This window comes from Pseudopipra pipra, chromosome 18 (genome assembly GCF_036250125.1).
Source record: "Pseudopipra pipra isolate bDixPip1 chromosome 18, bDixPip1.hap1, whole genome shotgun sequence".
Taxonomy (NCBI): domain Eukaryota; kingdom Metazoa; phylum Chordata; class Aves; order Passeriformes; family Pipridae; genus Pseudopipra; species Pseudopipra pipra.
The window spans coordinates 2,003,999-2,021,632 of NC_087566.1; the positions used below are offsets into that span (position 1 = coordinate 2,003,999).

Sequence of the window (17,634 nt, forward strand, 5' to 3'; positions counted from 1 at the left end):
ACCAAAGCTGTGCTGCCTCTCCCTGCTCCAAGGGAGGCAAACCAGGCCAATTCTGCTCATGCTTTGAGCTCCTTCTTTCCCAGGTGACACCTGGAGGGAGCTGCTGAGACACTTCCCACCGTCTACCCCGGTTGTTGGAGGCAGGATATTTTACAACCCTCCTGCTGTTGCCTCCCTGCCCAGGGCCAGCCTGCTGTGCCAAGCCCTCAGCCAGCTCCAGGCTGTTGGAAGAGCTGGATTTGCCATCCTCAGCCTGATGGCTCTGCTGGTGGGCACAGCATTTGTGTTCCCTCCATGTGTGAACAGTTGTGGTCATGAAACAGTGGCGAGAGGCAGATGTTCACCCCTGTGAAACCAAGGAGCTGGTGCCACATGTGCTACCCCCAATTTATTGCCCTTTCTCCACCTCTTCCTGGTATTGGGAAGGGACAGGGATGGGAGAAGCAAAGAGATTTCAGCAGCACTGAAGGCAAAACCTGGCCTTGGCTGTTCTGGTGGCCCTGAACAATTTGGATTTTTTTTCTTCACCTTCTCTTCTGGATCGTATTTTCCTGTCCTTTCAGCAAGAGAGAGCTGATCCCAGGAATCATGTCACCTTGGTGACAATGTGATGCCAACCAAACACCTCCATGGTCATGCAGACTCCAAGACTGATGTCAGGAGGAGCCTCAACCAGCTCCAAGGAGCACCTGGGTGCTGGTGCAGCAGGTGGGGAATGTCATGTCCAACCCTGCAGCAGAACTTGCACTGCTCCAGTGTCTTCCTTGTGCTTCCCACATTAATATCCCCAGCCCCCTCATGGGAACCAACCTGCAGCCTTGGGTGAGAATGGACAGGTTGGAAGAGGCCAAAAGAGCCAAGCAAAGTGGGATTTGCATCTGGAGAGCCTGGGATGACCTCTGGGATAACCTGTCCCAACCCCAGCTGGCGGCACCCACGTTCACACCCACGAAGCCACCTTGGGCTCCCCTCGATCTTCCCTTCCCTGCATCCACCTCAGCCGTGGGTTTCTGTGGCTGCTCGCGGTTTTCTGGGGTCCCTGAGCCTGTCTGGGGAGTGGAGATGCCTGCAGGGAGATCGGGAGGTTCAGACACTGGCTAATCCTGTTAGGAAGCCAGTGGTTATTGCAGGGCTTCCAGTGGGACCTGCTAAATGAACCATAATTCTGTAATGAGATTTCCTTTTCCCGGCCAGACTAAATGTTCTTGGCCACTGGGAATAAGAGGCTTGGGGGGGGTGGGGGGAGAAGGGGGAGAGGAAGAGAAAAACCAAAGAGAGAGCAAGAAAAAGGAGTGGGGGAGCCTTTCTCGGGTTCCATCTCTGGTGGTGGCGTCGGAGGTTTGAAGGGCTCTGGCTCGTCCTGTGCCCCACGAGGGCAGCTCAGGCTGCCCTGCCCTCCCCTGGGGGGGCTGACAGGACCCTGAGAGCAAGAAAAACACCTCTGAGGTTGTGTTATCGCTCCAAAATCCAGGGAAGGCGAGAGAGAGAGTTCTTTACAAACCAGCAGGGAAGGGGAGCCAGGCCGTGAGGGGGACACGCGCTCCGGAGAGGCGGCGGTTCCTTGGTGGGAGAGTGGGATGACACCAAGGGGTGTTTGGTTCTGCCTTCAAGCTGCAGCAGGGAAGGGCAGTGGCCTCCTGGGGTGTGACCACGGGCAGTGTGAGAGCTGGGGGGGTCAGCACTGATCCTGTCCTGGCTCATCAGTGGGACCCCTTGGCCACCGTGGCCCCGGGCTGGGGTGAGGTCAGGGCAGGGGAGCACAGGAGCAATGACCTGTGCAGGCTGTGGGGTTTGGGTGCAAACCCACAGCAGGGGCTGGATTAGCTCAAAGAGCAGCAGCCCCTCAAAGCTTATCCCATTCCACCCCCTGCCCTGGGCAGGGACAGCTCCCACCAGCCCAGGCTGCTCCAAACTGGCCTTGGACACTTGCAGGGATGGGGCATCCTGTGGGAAATCCATTCCAGCCCATCCCCACCCTGACAGGGAGGAATCTCTTCCTAATAGCTCATCTAAACCAGCCCATGGAATCATGGAATGGTTGGGGTTGAGAGGGACCTTAAAGATGATCTTATTTCCCCCCCTGCCATGGGCAGGGACACCTCCCACCAGTCCAGGTTGCTCCAAGCCCATCCAACCTGGCCTTGGACACTTCCAGGGATCCAGGGGCAGCCACAGCTTCTCTGGGCAACCTGGGCCAGGGCCTCCCCACCCTCACAGCCAGCAATTCCTTTCCAATCTCCCATCTCTCCCTGCCCTCTGGCAGTGGGAAGCCATTCCCTGTGTCCTGTCCCTCCATCCCTTGTCCCCAGTCCCTCTCCAGCTCTCCTGGAGCCCCTTTAGGCCCTGCCAGGGGCTCTCAGCTCTCCCTGGAGCCTTCTCTTGTCCAGGGGAACCCCCCCAGCTCTCCCAGCCTGGCTCCAGAGCAGAGGGGCTCCAGCCCTGGCAGCATCTCTGTGGAGCCTCTGCTGATCCCACATCCCTCCCCTCCTCCTCCAGCAGCTTGCAGGTGTCCCCAAACCTCCCAAATCGGCCTCATTTCACCCAGGGATGAGGAGCAGCCCCCCTGGGCAGTGCTGGGCTCTCTTCTGGGGAGCACTTTGGGGCTGGGAACTCTTTGATGCAGCTCAAGGAGCAGGGAAGGATCCTCCTGCTGTGACTCGGGGTTTTGCAGCAGCTCTTTTCTTGCTCGATCTTGATCCTGCTTGGTGTTTGTTCCTTTTCTTCCCAGTCTTTCTTTGGGAGTTCCTGACTCCCATTTATTTCTGTCTCAGTGGCAATCAGAAGCATTTGGTTTGCCAAGTCCCGGGCTGGGCTCCTCTGGCTGTTGCTGGTGCACTGGGGTGAGACTTTTCCAGCCTTCCCCTTCCCCTCGAGGAATTCCTGATGGTCCTTTAACCTCGCAGGGAAAACCCTGAGCCCATCCAGCGGGCAGGGGAGGGAAAAAAGAAAAATGCTTCGATATTTTTAATGTTTCCCTTTGAAATTTGGCCCCGGGGGTGCTGCAAACCCATCGTGACCAACCTTGGGCCCTTCCATGCCTCAGTTTCCCGTTTTTAAAACGAGAACTGGGGAGGAGGGTGGTTTTTTTCCAGTGTTTCATGGGGCAGTGCTTCACTGGTCCAAGGTGGCCTGTTTATTTGTTGGGCTGTTTTTCCTGTTTGCTGTGTTTTTAGCCTCAAACCTCTCCCTTGGGCTGCACGGCTGGGTACCCCCCGCTCTCCTAACTCTCAGAGAGCCTTTTTTTCCAGCCCATCAGCTGCTCCTGCAGCAAAACACCCTCAAAACGAGGATGGGAAAATAACATCGCTAAAAATAAAATAAAATAAAAACAAAACAAACAAGAAAACCCCAGGCTGGTTTGGATGCCAGCTCTCCTGGTGTACCCTGGGCACCTCTCCCTCCCTGCTGGCTGGACCATCCTGTGCTGCTCTCAGAAAGCCCTGAGGGGCTGGTGGGGATGGGATGGGGCTGGGGCTGTCCAGCATGGGGGTGAATCCTGGGGGTCTCCAGCCTCCTGGGTGGGCTCTCCTCCAGGATTCAGTGGTGGGCTGAGGGGGGATTCAGCCCATCTGCTGCAGCAGTGGCTGCCCTGGCTGGGGGCACTGATGGAGGACTCGGGGGGCTGCAGCCACAACCAAATTTCCCTTTCCAACAGGGTCCCACCAGCGGCCAAGGGACTGTCCCCTGTGCTGAGGGGGCCACTGAAGGAGCCTGAGGGTGATGGCAGTGCTGCTCCCCCTGCTCTGGGGGACAGTGGGGCCCATCACCCCCAGAGCTTTAAGGTCCCTTCCCACCCAAACCATTCCATGACCCTGTGATGCTCCCAGCTCCTCCCTGGACGGAGCAGCAGAGCTCACCCAGGTGGGTGTGGAGGGACACAGCCACGACCCCCCAGCCAGCAGAACCATTCCCCAGCTCCACACAAGGCATTAGGAGAGACCAGGATACCCACAGGCTCGTTGGGCAAAGCCTGGACAAGCCCAGGCTTGGCTGTGGGCAGGACCTGGCTCAGGTGCTCCTGTCACCACGATGGGCTCAGTCCTCACTGAGCTGAGCCCTCTCCCGAGGGTGAAGGGTGTTAGGAGGCAGCAGGGAAAGCGGGAGCCTGGAAATCCAAACAGGTGGGGCCCCTCCAGTGTTTTCCTGGCACGGAGAGACAGGATATCCCAGGATTTCACCACCTCCCACTGCAAACTGGGCAGGATCCCAGGTCTGAGTGGGGGGGACTGGGAAGGTCTGTGTGTGCCCATCGTGGAATCCCAGACTGGTTTGGGTGGGAAGGGACCTTAAAGCTCACCCAGTGCCACCCCCTGCCATGGGCAGGGACACCTCCCACTAGCCCAGGTTGCTCCAGGTTTATCCAACCCGGCCTTGAGCACTTCCAGGGATGGGACATCAGGAAACCTCTCCTTGCCAGGGACTTATCCACGACTGGATGAGCTGCACACCGAGGGAAAGACATTTCTTTGCAGCTGGTTTGGGGTTTGTGGGCAGCCAAACCTCCTTGGTGGAGTCACCACCACCCACCAGAGATGTCAAGGGGTGGAAACCCTCCAATTTTTAACATTAACAGGTGGAAACCCCCTGGTTTTTAACATTAAGAGGTGGAAACCCTCTGGTTTTTAACATTAAGAGGTGGAAACCCTCTGGATTTTAAACACAGGCACAACTTCCCTCCTCTGACAGCACCAAACCATTAGAAGGTTCTGAGGGGTGTTTCTTCTTTTTGGGGATACCCTTGGGAGCAGGGTTTGTCCAGCTGGGCTCTGGTTTCTCCATCTGCCTCTTCTTAAATGCAGCTGAATTCCATGGCAGGGCTGAGATATGAACAACAGGGTGTTTTTGTGAGAACTGTGCATCGGGGTGAGAATTTTCCAGCCCCGATTTTGTTATGAAAATGGGTCCCAGGGGGCTGAAAAGTGTGGGATACCAAGGAGGGGGACGAGGTTTGGGCTGAAACCCACGTGGCACCACTGATCTCCCAAGGAAAAACATCAGGGACACTTCTGACCCCAGGCAGAGAACCTTTGGAAGCGAGTGAATCACCGAGCCGGGTCTGGAGGTAGCCAAAAAGCCGTACATTGATTTTTTGATTATTATTTTATTTTTTTAAAGCCGTGAACTCGGGGCCTGGGCATACTCCAACCTGCTGCCAGGGCTCGGTGTCGGGGTGCTGAGCTCTCCTGGCCACGCTGGTTGCCCAAGCAGCTCGAAGCAAAGCGCCCTGGGGAAGGGCTTTGCTCAGAAAAAGCTGTTAAATACCTTTAAATGACAGCAGCGCTTCGACATCCCATTAAAGTCGTGCCAGAAATAAATCTGAATTCCTGGCGCAGCTTCTGCAAACTTCTGCTCGGTTGGTGGGGAGGCTGAACGCCGCCTTTCTGTTTGCTTTGGGAGAGAAAAGATGGAAAAAAACATCTCTGTGTCTCTGGAGTTGTTGTTTGTCTCCCTTTTTGTTTGTTTGTTTGGGCTGGGAATGATCCATGGCTGCTCTTGGGCTGTGGCTGAACGGTGCTGATTTCGGGGTGGGAAACCAACACCTTTGGTCCCTCCACGCTTGAACATCACTCAGGGCTTCTTTATTATTATTATTATTATTATTATTATTATTATTGTTATTGTTATTGTTATTATTAATTTTGCTGGGGCTGTGAGTGATTTGGGGCCTGGATTAGCCTTTGGTGTTTCCACCTTCCCCTTGGGTTTTGCTGCTCCATCCAGGAAGAAGGTGGGATCGTCACAGAGTCATGGAATGCTTTGGATGGGAAGGGACCTTAAAGCTCATCCTTTTCCCCCCCTGCCATGGGCAGGGACACCTCCCACTAGCCCAGGTTGCTCCAGCCTGGCCTTGGACACTTCCAGGGATCCAGGGGCAGCCACAGCTTCTCTGGGCAACCTGTGCCAGGGCCTTCCCAGCCAGGAATTCCTTCCCAATATCCCATCTAACCCTGCCCTCAGGGTTGATGTGTGGGAGGGGCTGCCCAGCTCTATCCCAAATTCTCTGCTTCATTCCAGGGGTCTGGGGGGAGCAGGGATGCTGGAGCCTCCCTCCCACCCCCCCTGTGGGGCAGCACGGGAGGGGCTTTGCCGGTGGGGAGTGGGTTATTTTGGGCTTTTTTTTTTATTTAATTTTTTTTTTTTATTTTCCTTCTTGCTCCTCTTTAGAAATTAAGGACTCGACAGCAGCTGTTCCTCTGCTTTTGGGTTTGCTTTGTGTCGGTTTTTGCAATGAATGCTTTGCAGATTTGGCTTATCAGGCTCGTCAGGCTGCTCCCAGCCCGCCACTCTCCTCCCCGGCCCTATTTACCCAGAGCCCTGGCTGACGCAGGGCCCTTTCCTGTGTTTGTCACCACCCACCCCAAGGTCCTCCGGTGATAACTTTTCACTTAAGATTAAGGATTTGGGTCTTTTCAAAAGAGTCTTTAACCTGCAGCCCTCTGAAATGTGTCACTGCACAGAAAAAAAAGAAAACAAATTTAAACCTCTAAACGCGCTGCTTAAGGTCGACACAGAAGTGGCTTTTCTGCTTTGTAATTACGCCCATAATCGACCTAAAGGTGAAAAGGTGCTGCTTGGGGGCCCGATCCCACCAGAAAGGCTTGAAACAGGGACTCAGATGGTACAAAATCCCGAGGACTGGCTGGTTTTAGCTGGCTTTAATGATCTCGATTCTGCTGATTCCACTGGAGTCGTGTAGCTCTGCTGCTGCTGCGAAGCATCTGCCCCCGAACTTCCAGCTGCCGGTGGATGGCTCAGACACTTGTGCTTCAAAACAGCGTTTGCATCTGAATAACCCAGAAGGGACTCGAACCCCTTCCAGGCTGTGCAGGGAGGTCTTAAAGCAGGAGTTTGTTTTTTTTTTTTTTTTAAATCTGTCTAAATTAGACCCCGGATTTACAAGAAGCCCTTGAACCCCGTTTGTGCGTTTGTCAGCCCTCCGACGTGTCCTTAAAATGATAATGAAAGCGATTCTGGTTTTGATGGAAAGGTGGTAGGGCTGGGGCTGGAGGAAACACGCTGTCGTGACTTTTAAAGGTGGGGGGGGGGATCGTATTTTGAAGTCCAAGAAGAAAGAAATGCAAGGGAAGACAGACAGGTGCTTCTCTGCCCTGTAACAGCGATGAAGCATTAATTCATCCCCCTGGAATTTCTTGTTTGTGTGCTCCCATAATTTCATTTCTTTGGTGTCTGTATGAAGCTCGAGATAGTTGAATGCCAGGAGCCAAATACTCCTCGACTAATATCTTTTTATTAGATTTCGTGTGTGTGTGTGTGTGTGTGTGTGCCCACGTGTGAGAGAGAGAGATCACCCTTCATAACCCACTCGGTGCCCTGGGAGGCCGAGCCACACTCCGAAGGAATCTTCCCAGCAGCACATTCCCAGCTCTGACCCCCGCTGTGGGGAGTTTTAGGACTTGTATGAAGCTTTTGGTGGGGTTTACAGGTGTCTTGTGGAGTCTTGGTGTTTGTGCTGGAAGCCTTCACATTGCCACGGCTCTGCCTGGTAGTCCAGGGGTTGTTACAGCTTGTAGGGAGCAAAGGGTTTCCCCCTCCCCCCCAAAAAAAGTCATAGGGCTGGTGGAGCTGGGAGGTGGCACCGGGATGTGTCTAAAAGGGAGCTGCCTCGGCCACGTGCTGCCAGGTCTGAAGGGCAGCCTGGATGTGGTAAAACCCAGTTTCTACCCCGTGCTAAAGGCAGTTTGGGTTTCAGCAACGCCCACCCTGTGCCCCGGGCACCGTGCAGAGGGGAGGATGGAGCCTGCGGCGGGGGTGTGCTCAGGGGGGATTCTGGGTGGGTCACCCCTGATCAGGGTCACCTGATTCTGCAGGTCACACCTGTGGGCTCGACACCGGTATTTAGGGGTTTTTTTTTTTGGATGCGCATTTTTTCGATGCCCACGTTTTTTGGGGGGCGTTTTTTTGAATGCCCACAGCAAACCCTTCGCCGGCCCAGCGGAGAGGGCAGAGCTCCGGCTCGGCCGGGACTTCCCGGGCCCTCCTGAGCCGCGTTCGGGGCGAGGAGAAGAGCGAAGGCTCACTGCCACCTCTAGGCAAGCACCAGCATCGGCGCCCGCTCTAAACTAGAGCACAGACAGACAATCCTGGGATTTGTCCCAAATCGCCGCAGTCTCTGTGCCAGACCCCGCTATCAGCTGGTGTGTGTGTGTGTGTGTGTGTGTGTGTGTGCGCGGTTCCACAGGCTCCTAAAGCTTTAGTATAAATATGTTTAGCCGTTTCTTTAGTCCCCGGGCAATAATCCCTCGAACGCATTTCGAGTTGCATGGAAATAGCAGCCGAATAACTCCGGAGCTGCCGGGGATATTGTGTGTGTGATCCGCGCCGGGGCCGCGGCTTCCTAAGGATCTTAGAGAGCCGAGCATCCTGAGCGGCACATTGCCGGCGGCGGGCGGGGAGCTCCGGCAGCGCAGCCGGCTCGCATTCCCGGCTCCAGCTCCCTGCCACGCACCCGCTGGAGCCCCCGGCGCCGCTGGCTCCCCAGAGAGAGGTGGGTGAGGGAGAAGGGCAGCAGGAGAGGGGAAAAGAGCCAGGATTTGAGAGGTGGGGTGGGGGCGGGAAGGAAACTTGGGTGAGCATTAACTGCTGCGTTTATATTTGGCTTCTCTAACCGCTGGCAGCATATGGCCAGAGGCAAGAGGCGCTGAGCTGCTTTCAGAGGAGAGGGAGAACCGGGGAGCAGCTGCGTGAGGGGCAGGGAAGAGGCCGTTCCCTCTGCCGAGCAGTTTTGGGGGATAACTTGCTCGGTAGCGCTGCTTGCATTTGCTCCCAGCTGTGGGAAGGGGGGAAGCAACTTCCATGGCCAGGGCTGGGCAGGAGGGGGCTTCTCCGGGGCTCTTGCTGCCCGAGGAGGACGAGGCAGGATGACAGGGATATGTTCCCTGTGGGGACATCCTGTCCCCAGACAATTTTTGCTGGAGGAAGGGAGGTGCAAACCTTTGCTGTCACCCCAAGAGCTGTGTGGGAACGGGCTCGCTGGGGGCAGATGTGCTGGAGAGGGTCTCGCTCCACCTTCTCCGTTCACAGACGGTTGTTTGTGCACCTCCAAGCCTTCCTCTCCGGGCTGACTCATGGCTTCCAGCTGGAGGGAAAGGCTACCTGGGGCTCCTCCCTGGCGCGGGGGGAGCACAGGACAAGCACAGGCCGGCGGGTCCCTTCCAGTTCTGTCACTTCGCTCCCGGCTCGCCCGGATTTACGGGAGGCAGCAAAGCTGCAGATGATCCGAAAATGAGCGTGTTCCCACTCGGTTCTCTGCGGGTGGAGGAGGTGCTGCCGTGCCCTGGGAGGACGTGGCACAGGGATGAGCAGTTCCCAAGCTCCGGGCCGGTGCAGAGGGCGGGGGTCCTGCCGAGGGTGCTGCTGCAGGGTGGTGGGTGGGTGAGCTGCACTTCCAAACCCGTGTCCCGGAGTGGCACAGGGAGCCCTGCTCACCCTCATCCCAGCACTCAGGGCTTTGCTTCCCCAGCAAGGCTTTGCCTCCAGTGGATGTGCCTCCCTGGCAGGAGGGCAGGGGAGCAGCGAGGTGCTGCTGGCCAGAACCCCTGTCGTGTGTCAGGGTGGCTTTGGCAGGGCAGAGTCCCCTCGAACACCACCCGGGTGCCATCACACCCCTCGGCCCTGTGAGCTGGACCTGCAGCCACGCTGCACCCACCCCCATCCGAGGGGGACCAGCCTCCCTGATAATCACCAGCCCACAGAGCCCTGCAGCTCTAAGGCCGTGCTCAGAGCTCTGAGCACTGAAGGGAGAAGCGTTTGGACTTTTCTCAGCCGCACTGAGTGTTCTCAGCCTGCGACGGGGTCACAAAGCCCTTCCTCATCAGCATGTGTCCACTCATCCCTCCGCGGGGCAGGATTCCCTGACCAGTGGATCAGAGCAGATGTCGTTGGCTAGCTCGCTATTAGATTAGTCCTCCTGCATCTAAATAGTCATAATCATGTTTTCATTAGCCCCAGACGGTGCACACAGCTCTGGTGATTAGTGTGAGGAGCGGGGAGAACGGGGGAAGCAGCCCCAGCTCTGCTGCTGCGTTTGCCTGTCCCCTGCCCTCCTCCACCTCTGCACAGCTCCCGGGGTGCCTGGAGGAGCAGGGCTGCTCGGTTTTCCCTTCCCTGTGGGAAGTTTCGTGATTGAATGGCCTGCTGTGCTGTGTGCTGTTCGCCTGCCTTTGCCCAGGCAGTGGGGCAGGCTGTGGGGCTGCCCGGGGTGGGTGGCACCGGAGCTACCGGGCATCCACGGGCTGTGGATCTTCACCAGGCTTGAAGCCACCTCTCTTGTGCCCTGGTGGCAGCTGCCTCCTGAGCTCGGGAAGAGGCTGAGAGCAGGTGAACCTCACACTCCTGCCCGAGAGCCCACTTGGTTTATATAATATTATATATCTATAATTGTGTGTTTGTTGTTGCCATGGGAATGAGCGCAGTTCCAAAGCCTGGAGACTGATGTCAAGCCTGGGTCTGCACTGGGCCTTGCTGGGGGCAGGAAAAGAGTCAGGAGGGGAAATGGGGTGAGGAGACCCTTTGTTCTGTCCCCTGTGTGCAGCCCAGGTTCAGCTCCAGCAGCGGAGGTACAGGGCTGTCCCAGCACTGCCTGGATCCGGGCTGGGGACACTGGGATATCCAGGAGGGGCTGGTGCTGTGAGCCCCGGGCACTGAGCGGGCAGAGGGGGCTGCCAGGGAAAGAGGGGGCTTTTCTGCAGCATAACTTGGCTGGGAGCAGGATTGGGGGGGCTGCAGCACGGCTGGGCAGGGAGCTGGGGAGTGCTGAGCCCCCCGGGTCAGGCAGAGCCCCCCACTCCCGCGGGGCAGACTGAGCTGAGCCCGCGGGCAGTGGAGCGGAGCTTCCCGGCAACAAGTGGGGGCCGGGGGGTGTCTCTCAGCTCTTTAATTGGTGGGGGAGTTGGGGAGGGGGGTGGGCGACGCTCCCCGGCAAGGGGAGGGAGGGGGAAGAAAAGCCACGCTGGAAATGAGGTTATATAAAAGATGTATGATTTGGAGAGCAGAGTGTCTCCTAATGAGGGCTGCACCGGCTCGCTCCACACCCATAAAAACCCTGGTTGGACGTCAAAGCGGATTCGTTTCGGTGATGCTGGGATAAAGGGGCGCAGCGAGGACTGGCTCCCCCCCTGCCAGCCCAGCCGAGCCCAGCGCCGCGCCGGGAGGGATGCGGGGCCGGGCACGGGCGCGGGGCCGGGCACGGCTCCTCTCCGCCGCACGGTAGGTGCCCCCCCAGCCCCGCGCCGGGCGCCGCTTCTCCGGGAAACTTTGCGGCGGGGCAGCGGGTGCGGGACCGGCCGCGGAGCCCCGCGGGACCGTGCGCCCCGTCGGAAGCGCTGCCGGGGCACCGGGGCTCGGGGCACCGGGGCTGCGCCGAGCCCTTGGCCGGGGAAAAGGAGGGACGGCAGCGGGACCCCCGCCCCGCCGGTGCGGGCAGGAGGGCTCCGCGAGGCGGGGGACACGCGTGGGGTCTGCCCGGGGAAAGCCGCTTTGCCGGTCCGGAGAGCCGGGTCGTGGGTGGGCGCGCCGAGACGTGGCTCCCACCGCACCCCCTCGGGCCCTGCTGTGCCCCCTCCCTCGCCCCTCCGCGCCCCGGGGGTCCCCCGAGAACTTCGCCCACCGCCCCCGTGCCCGGCTCCCCCCGCGCTGCGGGAATCGGCGTCTCCCTCCCCCGCAACTCCGCGCACCAAGTTTGGATGGGGCGAGGGGGCTCCTGGCGCGGGGGGACACGCGGGGGATCTGGGGAAGGTTTTTTCCCGGGAAGGGCAGGCAGGGGCAGGTGCAGGGAGTGCGGGGGTGGGCAGCGGGAGCGGCGGGCAGCGAGCCCGGGACAGCCGGCACTGTGCCCGGCGAGGGAAGGGAAGGAAGGGAAAGGGGCCGGAGCGGGCGGGTGCCGGATGCGATGGGTCCGGAGCGGGCAGCGGCCGCGATCGGCAGCTTTCCGGGGGTCGGGGGGGCTTAATATGGGAAGTTTTTAGGGAGGGCAAAGGGGCGGTTTTCCGGGCGGGGGTGGGGGCGGAATGTCAGTCTTCTGGGGTGGGGGGCAGTTTTCCCTGGGGATGCAGTTCCCGGGGGGCGGGGGCAGTGTTCCTGGTGGAGGGGCAGTGTCCCGGGGGGATCAGTGCCCGGGGCGGGGGGGAGCAGTGCTCGGGGGAAAGGTGAGGGGTGAGCTGGTCCCCCCGCCCGCAGCGGGCTGTGCCAGAGCTGTCCCGGGTGCTGAACTCCGCGGGCACCGCCGCCTGCCCGCAGCGCCCCGACACTCCGGACACGGGCGGGACGGGCTGGGCACGCAGGAGATGCCACCAACCCCGGCGCTGGGGTGGCGGGGGTGACCCACGCCACGTCCTGCCCTTGCCGTTTCCCCTGTCCCTCGGGGTCGGGAGGTCCCAGGTATCCCCAGGGTGTCCCCACTCTCCCCGGCGCACTGGGGTGGGAGCAAGACCCAGCCCGGGGTGGGGAAGAGACTCCCCGATGCGGCTCCAGCCCTGGAGCGAAGGGCCGGGATGTCCCGCTGATGGCGGGCTCCTCTCCTTTAGGGAGAGCCGGGGCTCAGTGTGGATTTTGCCCCTTCCCTCTCCCCCCTGCACACCAAGGACCTCGATGGTCCCTGTGGATGAGCCTGAAATGCGGGAGGGAGTTGTCGTCGCCGGGATCAAAGGAGATGAACCCCGCGTGCCCTCCCTGCTGCCTCGCTCTCTGCTGGGAGACAGTAGGAAGCTTTTGGGTTTTCCTGGCAAAGCAGAGCAAAAAGGCGCCTCTGCACAACATCTGGAGCATCTGGAGCTGGGGGGGGGGGTGTGCGTTGCCCCGTGCAGGCTCCGTTCCCTGCCCCCCGAGCCCGCCGACTCCACAGCCCAGGTGCAGACATTTTCTTCCGACGCTTCCAAGTTGTGACTGTCAGGAGGAAATTCTGGCAGGCGACTTGGCAATTATCTGCCGAGCCCCCGAGGAGCTGATCCGCCTCTCACTGAGATGGAGGGGAAGTGTCTCCTTCCTTCCCGTGGGAGCAGGGGCTGTCTGGAGCGGGAGGTGTGGGATTGCAGGGGGCATTCGCGGTGGTCGGGGGCTCCGCTGCCTTCAGCGCCAGCTCCTCTTCCTCCTCCACATCCCCCAGTGCCAACGGCTCAGGCAGGAGGCACAATGGGATCGACAGGGGTGATCACACAGAAGCTGCAGGGAGGCTTTTGGGGCAGGGGGGCTGTGCAGGACAACACTCTCCGGAGGATTTCTCCCTGCACATCTTGCTCGGCTGTGCCTTTCCTGCTCAAGATCGCGGGTGGGGAAGCCTTATTTTAAGGAATTTGGGTTTGCATCAGTGATTTCTTCCTCCCCCTATTTTCTCCTAGCTCGTGTTACCCAGAATATTTCCTTAAAGACACCACAAACTCGCAGAGCCTCCAATTTTAAAACGTGCATATGTTTGCAAACAAACTCCCGGTACGGAGGAGTCTCTTCCCACGCGGACGTGGGGTTTGAGGGGATGTTTCTCTGCTCACATACCTGCTCCGGGAGAAGCATTTCACATCCTCGTGAGTGAAGGAGAATGACAAGTCCCTGTGCCCTTTGAATTCTGTTTATTCCCTCTGTCAGTGCGACGACCGTGAGCGAGAGGCCATCTTAGGCAGAGGGGTTTGGGCTGAATCCTCACTTGGAATTAACGTTGTGTGGCTGCTCGTGGGGAGGGGTTGGTCCTCCCTCACCCTCAGGGCCATTTTGGCCCTGTCAGATTTTTTTCTTTCTCCCCCCCTCTGCTTTGCTTGTGTATTTTGTCTTTTCCATTTCACTGGTGTGTCTGTACAAAGGCTTAGGAAACCTGCCAGATTCCCTAAATCAGTGCCTGAAAACAACTATATATAGCAACTGATAAGTCACATGAGCTCAGCTCGCATAGATTAGCATTTACCTTTCCCGAGTAACGAGGATATTGTTTGATACTTGTTGATACCATCAGTTTTTCTCAAAGAAATACAACCCCCCCAACAGGGGACCGGTTTTGAGAGGAGGCTCCGGAACGGGAGCCAAAAATGCCTTCGTTCTACTCACGCTGTTCCGATTGTATCTGTGCGTTAAATCAAACCCGTGGATGCAATCTGATCTCTCCTCCCGAGCCAAAAATAAATACATTGTGTCCCGAAGAGGCCTGGGAGCCACTGTCTGGCTGAAGCTGGATGAAAGCGTGTTTGATTCTACCCTCTCGTCGCAAACGAGCCGTGACGGGCTGTGTGCGATAAGGGACCCGGCGCAGCGCGGGTTCCCACCCGAGGTGGCAGCTGTGCTGATATGATGCCGAGGGAGCTCTCGGGATCTGGCTGCGGGCACCGGGAGCTCTGGGGAGCCCATATGTTATCAGGGTGTTGGCTCCGTTATGTGGAGCGTGGCGACCCGCGAGGTACAAAAGCAGAGGTAATTGTGCCAAGGCGGCGACGCTCCTCTCTTTTCGCATGACAATTCAGAAGTGCTTAACGAGATCTAGCAATGCCCTTCTAGGGCAGGCTTGTCTTAATCCCATTTTCCGGAGTTTTCAGGCTTATGTTTTCAGACACGCTGGAAACGTGAGGTTCTGCCTCGCTTTGGAAGTCAGGAAAGCTCAGGCTTTTCCGAGCGGGGATTATCCTTTGTCCCGAAAAAGCCATCAAAATGGAGTGTCGGTGGGTCAAGGGCTGCAGAGCTGGCCCTGGGGTCACAGCCTGCCTCACCCCACCGTGCCAGGAGTGAGGAGCAAGGGCTTGGGAAGTCCAATCCCTCTCCTCTGGCACAGGGAAAAGCTGTTTTCAGGCTCAGGGCTGGGGCTGCTTCAGCCAAAGGCAGCATCACCAGCACGGGGCTGTCCCATGGGGAAGGGAAAAAACCCGGGAACTGATGGGCACCAGGGACAGCAGGGACTATTTCCACTCCTCTCCCTCACACACTGCTGGCTTTCTTGCCACGCTGCCCCATGCCCAGCCCCACGTTAGTGGTGCAGTGAGATGATGTGGCTGCTGCTGCTGCTTCCAAGGAACAGCCTCTCTCACCTTCAGCAAAGACTAGGAGGCAGAAAATTCCACATCTCCCCACCTCAATCCTGCCTGAATTAGAGCGATGGCCCTCGTAGGACAAGGAATGGGTCCCAGGAGGCCCCCAGAGAACTTTGCCGCCGCCGTTGGTACTATGGCAACAAGTGCTAATGCAAAACCCTGAGAGAAGCAGGGACAGCAACTCAGGGGAACAAATTATCCTCGATTTCTGCCTCGCACAGTCCCTGAGGAGGGAGGTGCAAAGAGGGCGAGAGCTCCGCTTGGGCTCCACGTTCCGGAGCCAGCAGTGGGAGAGTGGGGGGTGGCACCTGAAGAGAGATGAGGGGGATGCTCAGGGCACAGAGGGAATCCCAGAGCCAGGATTCCTCAGGGATCTGGCTGGGGGGTCGTGCCTCCAGAGCGAGGAACCCAGGCTCGTGGCGGGAGGAGCCCGAGCTTTTCCAGAGGGTTTTAAATAGGGCCATGAGTCACTCTTGGGAGAGCCGGTGGCAATAAGATCTATCGCTGTTCAGAGTCCTAAATGACTTGTTAGTGTAGGAAAATTTAACGCCGTGCTAGAAGGAATTTTGGGGTGTCAGCAGCAAAGGAGGGCACGAGAACACGGGTTGCTGAAATGAAGCAGGAGTTTATTCCTGGACTGACTGAGCCAAGAGCTCTGTCACTGACTTTATTGATGCCGGCTGGCGGCTCTGGAGCTATTACAGCTCCAGCCAACCTGCTGCGATCCTTAAATTCTCCTTTTCCTTTTTTTCCTTCCCAAATGGAGCCCCGATTCCCCTCTCGTGCTGCGATTGGATTGCGAGACCATCCATCAAGTGGCATTTTCTCATTTGTTTCCTACCTACCTATTTTGTCTTTTTAGGACAAAGTGGCTGCGCGTTAACACGGGGCCAATTTGTCAAACCGGAGTCGCCGGGTGTGTAATTCCAATCCCCCCGGCAAATGGATGGGGGGGAAATTTATGTTTTACAGATGGACCGAGCCCTAATAAGAACATCAGTTGTAGGTGGGGGGGGGGGGGAGCAGCAGAACTGATGGTTTTATCTGAGCCGCGGCACCGCGGGCGCCGAGAAAATATCGCACGGGAAGAGTCAAAGAGAAATGGCAGGCGTGGTGCTGAAATATGCTCAGCCTTGGACTCCAAATTACAAGAAAACCCTGTTTCTGTCAGCTTAAAAAAGAAGAAAGAACAAAAAAAAAAAAAAAAAAAAAAAGAAGGAAGGGAATTTTGTCAACACAGTTGTCTTGGCAACATTAAAATGTATTGCTGCGGTCGGCTCGGAGAGGGGCGGTTCGTGTCAGAGGGGGTGAAGGGGAGAGGGATGAGGGGCTTCATTAAATGGAAATAAAGTTTTAGTAGGGTTCTGCTCCCTCTAATACTCCGTGATTAGGAGTGTGGAAGACGCTGGTCTGACTGGGATGGGATAGGATGGAGTATTTCAGCTGGGAGGGATCCACAGTGATCGGTTCAACCGCCTGGAAGATGTGCCAGTGGCTGCTCGTGCTGGCAGGACCAGGCTTTCCTTGGCTGTTTAATTCCCTGGGGAGGGGGTGAACACCAAACTGAGTGCCAGGAGTTGGATAAATGTGCGGGTCACGGGGCTTTGGGGCAGCTGCATCCCAACAATATGGTTGTGAGCAATCAGATGTTGGTTTGCTTTCCAGAAAACAACCCCCTGAGTAGAGGCAAATGGACCCTCCTGGGGACTGGGCATGGATTTGTTGATATCAGAAAGCAAATATTTATTTTATTAACTGCTCTTTTGCCAGGAATAGGCATGTTTTGAGTGCAGACAGCCCTGCTGACATGGAGCAGGTGAGTGGATCTCCAGGGCTGAGTCCTTGGCACTCCATCCCTTTGGTACCATCCTTCCCAAGTGTCCAGCCCTGCCGGTGTCCGTGGCTGCGGGGAGGGGCCCGGCAGCTCTGCACCATGGCTGGGCACTGGCATAAGGGTGTCATACAGATGGCAAAGCGCCACATTTCATCCACTCCTGTGTGTAAATCAGGTTTATTGGGGGCAAAGGAGGCGTCGTGGCCCCGGTGAAACAGTGACGTCCCAGCCAGGCGCGCTGGGGATGGGAAGGGAGAAGCAGAGCGGGCGTTTGGCTGGGAAGGGAAAAGGTCTCGCTCCTTCCTGGGTGGATTTAGGCAAGGTTGGTGGGAGGTGGATAATTAGAGATGGCTGAAGGAACATTGCCTGTATATTCCCAGGATTAAAAGGCCGTGTACACAGACACGCCGCGCCGGCCGGAGCCGAGCGGGAATCGAGCGCAGGACTGCTGGCACGAGCGAGCTGCCTGCCAGTGAATCACTTTAATGCTCCATTTTCAGAGGCACAAACACGCAGGTTTACAGTAACTGTGCATATGTTGCATCCCAGTGCTCCTCATCGCATCCACTGACGCTCCGTGGGTCGTAAAAATTAAACGGGCGTAAATCCATCAGCGCCGGGGCTCTTCCCCGAGCGCCATAAATCCCACGAAAACTAATTAAGTAGGACAATGGTGCCCATTTAAAGCTGGCACGCAGGACCACGAGCTATTATCGTGGTGAAGACAAGGCTCAGAATCCATTTGTGAGGCCAAGGGCAGCCCAAGTGCCCACGCCGGAG

General features: G+C 57.6%; 1 protein-coding gene across 5 annotated transcripts in view; it reads left to right on the forward strand.

Moving 5' to 3' along the window:
* Positions 1 to 17,634, forward strand: part of NOS1 (nitric oxide synthase 1) — an 84,922-nt gene that overhangs the window by 13,869 nt on the left and 53,419 nt on the right. For 2 of the 5 annotated variants that reach the window (XM_064674648.1, XM_064674653.1), the window contains exon 1: positions 11,023 to 11,226. The exons of 1 other annotated variant lie outside the window; for it this stretch is intronic. The gene's annotated coding sequence lies outside the window, so the exon portion shown is untranslated. Of the gene's footprint in view, positions 1 to 8,307; positions 8,507 to 11,022; positions 11,227 to 16,814; positions 16,837 to 17,634 lie in introns of those variants that run through there. 2 more of the 5 variants (XM_064674649.1, XM_064674652.1) reach the window with 2 other exon arrangements.